General features: G+C 35.7%; 1 protein-coding gene across 4 annotated transcripts in view; it reads right to left on the reverse strand.

Annotated features, from left to right (window-relative positions):
* Window positions 1–11,997, reverse strand: part of LOC106881593 (protocadherin beta-15) — a 363,194-nt gene that overhangs the window by 10,125 nt on the left and 341,072 nt on the right. The window contains exon 3 of one of the 4 annotated variants that reach the window (XR_008265530.1): window positions 2,979–3,441. The exons of the other annotated variants lie outside the window; for them this stretch is intronic. The gene's annotated coding sequence lies outside the window, so the exon portion shown is untranslated. The remainder of the gene's footprint in view (window positions 1–2,978; window positions 3,442–11,997) is intronic. 4 annotated transcript variants of the gene reach the window in all.

The raw sequence follows: 11,997 nt of genomic DNA on the forward strand, positions 1-11,997 counted from the left end.
ACAAAGTAAAAGGAAAGAAAGAGAGAGAGAGAGAGAGATGAACAGACACATATCAAAGACAGCAGAGAATGAAATAAATGAGGGAATGAGACAAAGTAAAAGGAAAGAAAGAGAGAGAGAGAGAGGGGTAGAGTATGCATGTGTATGTGTGTGTGAGTGTATGAAATAAGAAAAGTTCTTAGAAAACAATTTCTTCTAATTGGATGACTGTATTTGAGAAGCACATTGGCAAAGTCTTAAAAGATGCAACAACCAATCAGGAAATGATATCTAATGGATGATGTTGGACCAAAGCCATCACAGGAAGCCTCAGAACGACATCCATCTTCAAGCAATATCCTTTGTAGATTAAGGTGTTTGACGATTGCCATCAATTTGATGTTCCTAGAAAGTAAATGCTTGTCGTAATTTTCTTACATCCTTTTATCCACTGCCATTAGTGAATGGCGCCGCAAGTGTAATGGAGACATATTTTGAGATCTAGGAGCTAGCCTTGTTAATAAGGTATCAATCTTGAGAACTGGGCACTACTCAAGCTGTTAAGGTATCACACTATTGAAAGTAAGAGCTACTCTGAATGTAAAGGTATCAGCTGAAGTTAGTCTTGGTGATAAAGGATCATATTTTGAGTTCTGGGGCTACTAGTCAGGAAATGATATTGTAGATAAGATGTCAACTGGGGTTAGCCTAGTTGATAAGGCACCAAATTTTGACACCTAAAGCTACCCTAGTTGACAGGATAATCCCAGGTTTTGCGAAAGCTTGGATTAGCTTAGTTGGAGTGAGACTTGAAGCAACCCTAGTTGATAAAGTATCAATTATAAAAGCTATGGTAAACCTAGTTGGTAAGAAATCAAATCTTCAAACCTGGGGTCACCCTTTATTATTATTATTATCATTACACCAAGGTCGACTTTGCCTTTCATCCTTTCGGGGTCAATAAATTAAGTACCAGTTGCATACTAGGGTTGATCTAATCGACTGGCTCCCTCCCACAAAATTTCAGGCCTTGTGCCTGTAGCATTATTATTATTATTATTATTATTGTTATTACTATTAATTTCATGGAATTGGCAGAATGATTAATTTGGTGAGATTGGCAGAAACATTAGAGTGCCAGACAAAATGCATCTTTACATCCTTTGTTCAAATGTTGCTGAGACTGATTTTTGCATTTCATCCTTTCAGGGTCGGTAAAATAAAGTACCAGTCAAGCACTGGTGCTGTTGGTTTCAAGGAACTCTTTTTCCTCAAAACTGCTGGCTTTGTGCCGGAACTTGAAATCATTATTATTGTTTTTTTTATGAATATTTTAATGAATATTTTACCCTCTAAATTTATCACTGTATAACATTTTCCAACCATTTCCTTGTATGTTTTGTTCTATTAGCTCAGATATATGTTTGCATGAGTAATAATATATTTTCCATTTTTATTACCTTCTTTTTATTCTTTATGACTAGAAATATGACACAGGTGAGACCAGAATATCGTCCTGACTTTATGGTGCATAAATTGTATGGAAATTAATGTTTTTATAAATGTTTGTATAACCACAGGGAAATAACTAAACCAATATACATATACATCATGTCTTTCTCAACTGGTGTGGTGACATTTCCCAGGAAATATTGGAATAAGCAGTTTTACATCACACTTAAAGCTGATTTTCTTTGCATTTGATACTTAACGATTTTGTATATAGTTCCACTTCTTACTCTTTTAATTCACTTTTCACCCACTTCACATTCACTAGTAGTTCTAGTAGGTATGTAGGTATTTTAAAAATACCTCACGGGCTAACAACTGTGCCCTACATAGTTATGGGTTTCCCTCTGGTGAGGTATAGCACTCATCTAGCCACCCTACCAGGGACATGGTGAAGTCATGGGACTGTAGCATGGTAGATTGTGAAGAGGTAGCAGAAGAGCTCAACTGAGCCACAGTGCTTCTTACATTGATGCTGAGCAAAGGAATCCTAGATGATCAACAGTCACCAATCTCTATCAAGTGAGTAACTGCAATGCATCTAGAGTTGTGTAACCAGCTAATGAAAGATTCACTATGACTCAAACAATCAATTCAAATCCGTAATGATGGAACTGGCTGGTGACAGTGTCATGAGAATCTGTGAAAGCTGCATGACTGAATAAAAAAGTAGTTCTACCAAATTCTCACTCTTGTAGCCTGGTACATTTTTATCAAACCCCAAGAGAATAAAAGATAGTGTTGACTTCAGTAGAATTTGAACTCACAGTGCAGGAGATGGATTAAATAACACAACGTTTAGTCTTACAGCTGAAATGTGTTTGGTAGCTATTTTGAGAGTGGAAATGTAATGAGTGTAAATAAAATATCAAAAACTTGTAAAGCAAACCATTTTGTTTCGTCTACCCCTAGTTTTGCTTATGGAACTACAGTCCTATTTTAACACTATGGGAGTATAATAATAATAATTTTATGAGAATGATTACCACCTATGTAAACATTTCTTTTCAACATAACTTCATTTGATTTTTGTAAATGAACAATCTGGTATGTTTATTTGAATGGCCTATTAATATATACAATAAGTTTCTTTGCCTAGGTGTTGGGGAGACACTCAGCAAGAAATGGAAACAAAATTGAAAGAAGAAAAACTAATAATAATAATAATAATGATGATGATGATAATAATAATAATTTCTTTATTAGCCATAAGGGCTTGAAAAAATACAAAAAATATGAGGGGTTATAAAAAAGAAAATGTGTAGTATAAAAGACATCTTTGCAAATAATGAACGGTGAGAGAGATTGTATACAATATAGAGGGATATATTAAGATTTTCAAAGTACACACACTAATAACTCAGGTAATTCACTGCCTTCTACACACACACACTCTCTCTCTCTCTCTCTTCAATATCCACATAGTTACACAACTTCTTGGAAATAGCTGCCAAACCTCCCTCAACAAATGGTAAAATAAAGCCACTTACAACATCCCCTTATCTTTTCTTTTAAATGACTTTAAGTGCCTGCTCATTGTTAATAATTTGCTGGAAGAACTTCTGAAATGAACCACCACCTATGCACCACAGATAGGAAAAAACCAAGAATTTGTCAAAATTCTAAGTATGAGCTTCCAAAAGAAAATTAACCTTGTGGGGGCACCTGTAGTTCTTTTATGGCCTTTCCCCTTTCAAGGAGATTGCCCAACACCACCTCCTTCAAGATTTCCATACATTGTGACTGCTGGTAATAATCCACAAAATTCCAGATATTGTATGAGTGTATCGTTTTGAATCTTGACATCAACACCAAGTTGAACCAGCAATATATTTGGTTAAATCCTTCCCTGTTTGGGTACTTCCTTCGTCTTCAGCATTTTTAACTCTAAAATCTTTTTATTTTAAAGTTTGTTATTTTCTCTGCTCATAGTTATTATATGTGGGTGTCAAGCTGAAGTAAAAAGTATAAAAATAAAAGTAAAGCATAATTAAATAGTCTTTTACAAGTTAAAAAAAAATAATTTTCTAAAAAACAAACCAAATTAATAATTTGTCTTTAATTTAGCTAATCTTAATTTAATGTTTCTTTTTTGGTTCATAACATTTTACTTCTTATATGTATGGATTCATAAAGCAAATGATTTATTTTTTATTCTTTCTTATATTTTATTCTTAATAATCATTGACATAGCAATATATATTGATTTTGGCTGAGGTTGCAATTACCCAACGAAAGCCAGTTGACATTGCAATTACATAGCAAATGTCATATGGTTGCACGCACCTAATGTACATATACAACAGAGAAAATAAATATTCTGGAACCAATATCAAGTAATAGTCATGAAAGATTTGATTCAAATATATCATAAATGATATTCAATTAACCTACATTCACCCAAAAAGCAACAAGCCCCTTGCGGTTCTCGAAGCACAATTATTTGAATACAAGACTAAATAAGCTAATATTATTTTCAATAACAAACACAATTGTTGATTTTAATTAATTCCTATGTATTTTCAGTAATTTTTTTTAATGAGTGAAATATCTGATTACTTAGTCCTAAGCAAGACATTATATTATATCCTGTGGGGGAGGCTCCAGCATGGCAGTTTAAGAGTTTTGAGAAGCACAGAATTACCATTTAGTTACCATTACTCCCAGGTGCACTCTAGACATGAATTGTAGTATTTGTCAAAGGCCTCAGTTATGGTCAAATTGCAGAAGATGGTCGTGAGGCTAATGCATCCAGCTCTTATAAGAGGACTAATCCCAAGACATGATTTACAAAGGCTCACCAGTATGTAGTCATACCCCGAACCAATTATCTTGCCTAAGGGCTAAATAGGTCCTGTGCCTTCAGGGTAAGAGTGGGAGAGCAGTGGAATAACAGTGAATTGTAAATAAACAGGCAGAAGACAGTGGAAAAACTACACCTGTATCTTCCCCAAGAAAAATCACGAATCTTCAGATTTTGTCCCATTACTGTTATTGATATCACTGTGACTTGAAATGATATGACAACAAGAAAGGAATAACTACAAGTTCTTTTTGTTATTTTTTGAATGGTATATGGAACTTGGTGTGATCCCTATCCCTGGCCTTGCCAATTCCTGTCAAGCCATCCTACCCATACCAACATGGAAAACAGAGGTTAAATGTTGATGATGATGACGATGATGATGATAAAGAGTTATGAGTTATATGATATGTAGACACATGTTACTTTAAAGTAACCTGATGCAAATCAGTTTAATTGCGAAAAATACTACAAGTAGTATTTAATAGTTTTAGTAGCATTTCTTCTGGGTTTTTATGTTTTAAGTTCAAATTCCACTTTGTCTTTCATCCTTTCAGGATCAATTAAATAGATACCAGGTGAGTACTGGGGCACATATAATTGACAAGGCTCCCTTCCCGATAGCTAGCCTTGTGCCAAAATTTGAAACAATTGTTTTATTCTTTTATTTGTTTCAGTCATTTGATTGCAGCCATGCTGGGGCACCACCTTGAAGGGTTTAAGCTGAACAAGTTGACTCCAGGGCTTATTTTTTAAAGCCTAGTACTTACTCTATTGGATCTCTTTTGCCAGACTGCTAAGTTACAGGGATATAAATGCACCAACACTGGTTGTCAAGCAGTGGAGGAGGATAAACTCAGAAACAAAGATACACACCTACAGATACATACATATACATATACAAAGGGCTTCTTTCAGTTTCCATCAACCAAATCCACTCACAAGGCTTTGGGCAGCTCGAGGCAACAACAGAAGACACTTGCCCTAGGTGTCAAGCAGTGAAGCTAAAACCATGTGGTTGGAACAACCCGAACACACATATTAATCTCTCATTTTACCCAGTACAATATATAAATAATCATTACACTTAGAATTTATCCAGAAAAATTAAGCTTTTTAAAAGCTCATAGCTGAAGCAACAGGGCAAATGTTTGAATTTTGCCCACTACCAATAGCACTTCATTTTGATGAGACTTCAGTTTCCTCCAAATTGTGAAAACAGTCTTAGTTGTTGATAATAATTCCATTCACTTATGGATGCTCTATTGGCATATTATATCATTACCAGTGCTTGACTTGTATCCTTGTCGAACTTATGCAGACTGTTGCTGAGAGTTTATTTCCAGATAAATAAAGAATGTCAGCTGCAAAGGTGTGAAATAAATTGTGTTCCTACAAATTTGTAATACATATTGTATTCATCTTGTTATGTATTACCAATGCTAGTAAGGTTCATCAGTATATTTCACTCCTATCCTGTGCAATTTATGACAACTTGCTTGCAGCAAAGTTGTTAGCAAAGAGATCAGGTCAGTAACTTGACCAGCCACTATGCACAATAAAAGCAGTAACTCGGAAAACAACAAAAGCAATGTCTCAAGTGAGAGTAGTATGGAATAAAATCAACTGGAAATGGAATTTTCTGTAAAGTATCATTATGTTCCTAAAATTACAATAAATATAGATCTTATTACACTCATCTGTTAGAAACTCACTCTGAGCTGATGAGAACACTGATTAGTAAGTTAAAGAGAAATTATATATAAAATAATGTACCAAACATGTAGGTAAATTGATGTTTTATTCTCTTGCCAAAGCAGTCAGGAAATGTTTTCTTGAACCCAAAGACTCATAAGGCCAGTTATTCATTTTCCATGTGTATAAGTGACTGAGATCATAACTACCTCTGAACAGAAAACCAGTCCATTGTAAGGTTCAAGTCCAGCAATTCTGAGGTGAAGGGGACAAGTCAATTACATCAACACCACTGCTTGACTGGTACTTCATCATATCGACCCTGAAGGGATGAAAGCCCCGATTAACCTCAGTGAGATTTGAACTCAAAAATGTAATAAGTCAGAAGAAATGCACCGAAGTATTTTGTCCAATGTACTAACAATCTGCTAGCTCACCAGCTTCAAGAAGTATCTTGGAGATATTAAAGATATAAACAAAAGCAAACCCATCTCCAAAGCATTGACATGGTGGGATAAGAAAAAGTGAGAGAAAAACCAGTAGAATGGAAAATGGCTATTTTGTATGTTAGAACACTTACCAAGTGTTTGAAATGAATTAATTTACCGATTGTCAATAAAAATTGAAGGAGATACTAACAATAATGTTTAGAGAGAATGCTTAAGCATATGAACTAATAACAACTCGACAAGTGATAAATTCAAGTTTCAGAAGCGATTAATGAAAATAAAAGTAATATATTAAAAATCACACTCGTTTCCTGCAATGACTATCCACAATGGAAGTGAGAGGACAACGAAGTCAAGTTACTGAAGCTCTTTCTAAAAAAGAGGTTCATATGTTCTGGAGGAAAATTTAAAACAAGGTCTTGAATCGAAATGTAATATTGTAGAGTCTGATTACGAACGAAATCTGTTTTGAAGACCCATTTGTTAACAAAATTGTTCGCTACAGGAGTAATTGAAATACGTATAAATGGGGAATCTGTCCCAAGCTAAACTCAAACTCTACATAAAGGTATGAAATGATGTCTTATTTAAACTATCCATCAGTAACAAATACATAAATATAGACATGTATCTGTTTGTATTTCCTTTTGTCTTGCTTCTGTCGATTTGTGTTCATGTTTGTAACAAAAAGGAAAAAAACAAATAACACAAGACAAACAAAAACAAAAATTTGCAAGCTACATGCAATCCGTAAAAGGACATTAACAAACCATTTGTACATGCTCTCCAAGTTACTTATATGTGTGAGCATAGTCTACTCGTGGGTTTTGTCCAAATTTCTGTTTTTCGGCTGAATGTAATTTTCTTCAGAAAAATTGTTTCGAATACAATTTGTTCATCTAGAGCAGTGGTTCCCAACGTGGGGTCCGTGAACTAAATTAAAAATTTCATATATATATATATATATATAAGCATATTAAGAGGTGTCCGTGTGAAAATTCATTTAAATAAAACAGTTGAGAACCAATGATCTAGAGTATCGTTTGTGTATGTTCTTCCAGTAACCTGCTTGGGCGGTCTTTCATTTTGATTACATTTTACGTCATTTCTAATCCACGTGCGTTTGTTTATGTTTCTGAACAAGATCGTAATTCATTAATGAAGGTTTAGTTCGTTATACGACTAGAAAATTTTCGTCAGAAAACCATTAGTTGTTTAATTTGTTGAGATAACTGTTCGTTTATGGGTAACCCGTTGTAGTGTTTTAGAAAATCCAATTTGAATATTTCCCTAACATTATATGTACTATTTATGGTGATCTCTCATGAAAGGTGTTAGAGAACTACAGGGTAGAAATATATCAAATAAACTTGATCGTAGGTTATTAGTTCAAAAAAAAAGGGGCCTTTTTGTATAAACATTTAACCATCCAATACCTACGTATTTTGGGTGGAAAATTTTATATACTAAACAGACTGGTATTAGCAGAGACGAAGCTAATAGAAAACAAAAAAACTGTCACTAGCTGAGCTGGAATCTACCAGCCTCTGTTTTTTTTTTTTTTTAATTATATGTCAAAGTGTTATGTACGAACTGTATAATGTTTGGTCTGAATTTGTTTCTCTGAAAAACCACTGAGAATTGATAATATAATTATAGGCGAACAAGCAGCTGGAAAGAAATGAATTTCAAGAGGTGTTGAGAGCAAGTACTGATCAACAAAATGATGCTATTAAAAATGTGACAGCAAAGAAGGAGTCTGGTTAGAGATTTGCTGGATTACAAAATTGTATTTAATTCTGTTCCACCACACACAGACACTAGAAACATATGCCTTTCTGAAGTACAAGAAAAATAATTAACGTTATAAAGAAGCTGATCAAAGAAGTTAAACGTAGAAAATGATGAGGTTGTCTCAGGGAATCAGTCTTTTTATGATACTGCAGTTATATTACTTCTATACTTGGGTCCTCAAAATGTTGGCAGAGTCTTGGAGGTATCTTCATGACATATGATGGGGCCCATCCTTCTCTATATACGAACACTGCTGATTTCTTCTTTGAAATAATAATAATAATAATAATAGTCCTTTCTATTATTGGCACAAGGCCTGAAATTTTGTGGGGAGGTGGAGACTAGTTGATTACATCGATCCCAGTGCTCAACTGGTACTTATTTCATCGGCTCCCCCCGAAAGGATGAAAGGCAAAGTTAACTTCGCAGAGTTTGAAATAATAATAATAATCAGCTCCATTACTGGACTAGTACTTTATTTTCCGGGCTTGAAAAGATAAAAGATAAGAAGCTGAACTCAGTGGGATCTGAACTCAAAACAAAGAGCTAACATCTAGAAAGGACGAGAACATATCCAAGAATGATGATTGTTGCAAAGAAAGTAGTGTGACCAAACGATATTGTATCAGAACAAACATGTGGCAACTGCGACTCACTGCGATCAATAAATCACAATGTTTGCTAATCCTGGATGAGATTCATATTGATAAGAAAACCTTTCTGCACATCAGCAATGGAGATATTGCTCAAAACGTATCGGAACAATGCTGACATTAATAAGCAGATTAGTCTAACGAGCCAGCGGCTGTTCATTCCTTCTCTTTTCAGTTCTTTTACGATCCAGGACTATCATTGATGTACCCCATGCACAGAATGAATAAAGTTGTGGTCAATAGAGCCAACCAGATGTAACGTTCGCTCTTGTAGGGGATTAGTATTAATGATATGACCGACATTATTATCATCCGTCTTGAGTGGCAGCACAATACTAACACGCGCACAATACTAACACACCCGCACACACACACACACACACATATATATATATATATACAGTAGAACCTCGCAGAACGAATGCACCATTGTACGAGTAATTTGCTATACGAGCCGAAGGTTGTGCGAATTTTTGTTTTGAAGTATGAGCGAGTTATCGCTAGTCAACGCTGAGCTCGCACACGCTCTTCCAACAAGCGCAGCCTCCGCTCGCTCAGTTCACGTGTTTATCTCGCTGTAACAGCATCTCTGTTGTGTTTTACCCAATAATTTCCTTTAGTTTTGTGCATATTTTGTTAGTGCTAAGGACAGTGCTGAAAAGAAGAAAAAGCTGATAGAATTGAAGGAAATCATTGATAAACTTGAGAAAGGATTGCGTGTAGTGGACATAACACGTCAATACAACCGCAGGACTTCGACAATCTATATCATCCTAAAAAAAAAAGGGTGAGATCAAGGCCGTTACAACAGCAAAGGGTGTCTCCAGGCTCTCTAAGCAATGCACGTCTGTGCACAAATGGATGGGAAAATTGCTTCTCCTGAATATCAACGAGAAGTAACTCGCAGAGGATATGATTACGGACCATCATCTGCAAGAAAGCATGAGCGCTGTATGGGAATCTCCTGAAGCAGAACCCTGGAACATTGACGGAGGCGACATCAGCAGACGCATTTAAGGTTAGTTGTGGCTGGTTTGATGATTTCAAGAAGAGGACTGGTGTTCATAGCGCCGTCAGGTATGGAAAAGCAGCGAGCTCTGACAGGAAGGCAGCTGAAGATTTCGTGTGTGAATTCCGTCAGCTCATCGCAGCCGAGGGGTACATCGCACTTCAGGTATTCAACTGTGATGAAACTGGCCTTCTTTGGAAAAAATGCCCTGAAGAACCCATATAACTGTAGAGGAGAAGAAAATGCCAGGCTACAAGCCTATGAAAGATAGGTTAACTCTCGCCCTTTGTGCCAATGTGAGTGGAGACTTGAAGATCTAGCCACTCTTTGTCTACCATTCCCAAAACCCACGAACGTTCAAATCACACAAAATCCTGAAGGAGAAGCTGCGGGTCATGTGGAGGCAAACGTTAAAGCCTGGATCAACCTTGTCTCCAGACCAGCAGTGAAAAAGTATTTTCTGGAGAACAATCTTCCTCTGAAGGCCCTCCCCATCCTCAACTATGATCCTACTCACCCTTTTAACCTCGAAGATGATATCCTGGATGAATTTAAATTTATAAAAGTTAAGTTCGTTTCACTCATCCACTCCCTGTCTTGCAGCCCATGGACCAAAAGGTGATTTCTAATTTTAATAAATTGTACACCAAACACCTGTTTCGTCGGTGCTTTGAAGTTACCGAAAATACAAATCTAATCCTCCATGAGTTTTGAAAGGGGCACTACAAAATTGTAAACTGCCTGAAAATCATCGATATGGCATGGTAGTGTAGCAGGGAATGCTATCTCTACGAGTGAAATAAAGGCAGTGTTGGTAAAATGGCAGTATGTTTTTGAATTTGTAGAAAAATATCATCCTGAAAAAGCAGCTACAAGGGATTTATTCAGTTTTGCTCACAGATTTATTATTTATGCTCAACACGGTTTATTTTCAACTACCCAAGTACGACAACTTTTACACGAAATAACTTCTAAAATACGTCAGTTTCGCTCACAAATGTTAAAAAATTTTTTTTAACTAAATAGTTTGAAATTTCGTATACTGGTGTAATTTCTCACGCTCAACATGGTATACTTTCAACATTTTTGACAAAATTTCCTATTTTAGAAGTTATTTCGTGTTAAATTTGTCGTATTTCGGTAATTTTAACCAATCAACGACGTGTAATCTCTACTAAGTGTCACCACTCTGTTCTATTTTTTTTTTTTTTTTGGTTTTCACGTAGGAGTAACTAGTAAGCATCGAAAAATCAATACAAAGAAGGTAAGCCAGTTTACATATTTCTTTTGCATTCTCTTTTTTTTATAATTGTCATTTTACTTGCAACTACACCATTTCTGTTTTAAAACCCATAAAAATTATCCTTGGATGGTTTTGTGGAGCTGGAACGAATTAATTATATTTTAGTTAATTTCAATGGGGAAAATTGATTTGTAAAATGAATAAAATAAAAATCGACACAAAATGCACAAAATTATGGTAGGTCACGATTGGGACGCATTTAGTCATAGGCTTTCTGGGTTAGACAGTAACTAAAGAGGGAAGCCTTCATGTGTCACTTGTCTTAGCCATCCCTCTCTCTCACATACAAAGATGGTACGACAATTAATCCGCAAGTACAGGCTACAGATTCCTCAATGAAATTTTGCAAAATGTTCTATCAAAATTCCAACTGTAGAAGAAGAAAAAAAAAGAAAAACATGCGCAGGCATGGCTGTGTGGTTCAGAAACTTGCTTTGAAACCATGCAATTTTGGGTTCAGTTCCGCTACGCAGTAAGCTGTATAAGCGTCTTCTACAATAGCTCCAGGTCGCCCAATGTCTTGTGAGTGAATTTGATTGACAGAAGCTGTAGAAACCTGTCGTGTATATATATATAAATATTTGTGTGTGTGTTCCTCCCCTCGATTGACAGCCAGTATTGGCTTGTCTTCGTCCTCGTAATTTAGTGGTTCTGCAAAAGAAGCGACTGAATAAATAGGAAACTTTAAAAAAACAAACAAAAAAAACAAGCACTGAGGTCGATGCCCCAGCATGGCCGTTAGTCCAATAAGTGAGACAAGTAAACGATGAAAGATGCTCTTTTATACAAACATAAAAAACTAT

The sequence above is a fragment of the Octopus bimaculoides genome, chromosome 14 (genome assembly GCF_001194135.2).
Source record: "Octopus bimaculoides isolate UCB-OBI-ISO-001 chromosome 14, ASM119413v2, whole genome shotgun sequence".
In the NCBI taxonomy this organism is placed as follows: domain Eukaryota; kingdom Metazoa; phylum Mollusca; class Cephalopoda; order Octopoda; family Octopodidae; genus Octopus; species Octopus bimaculoides.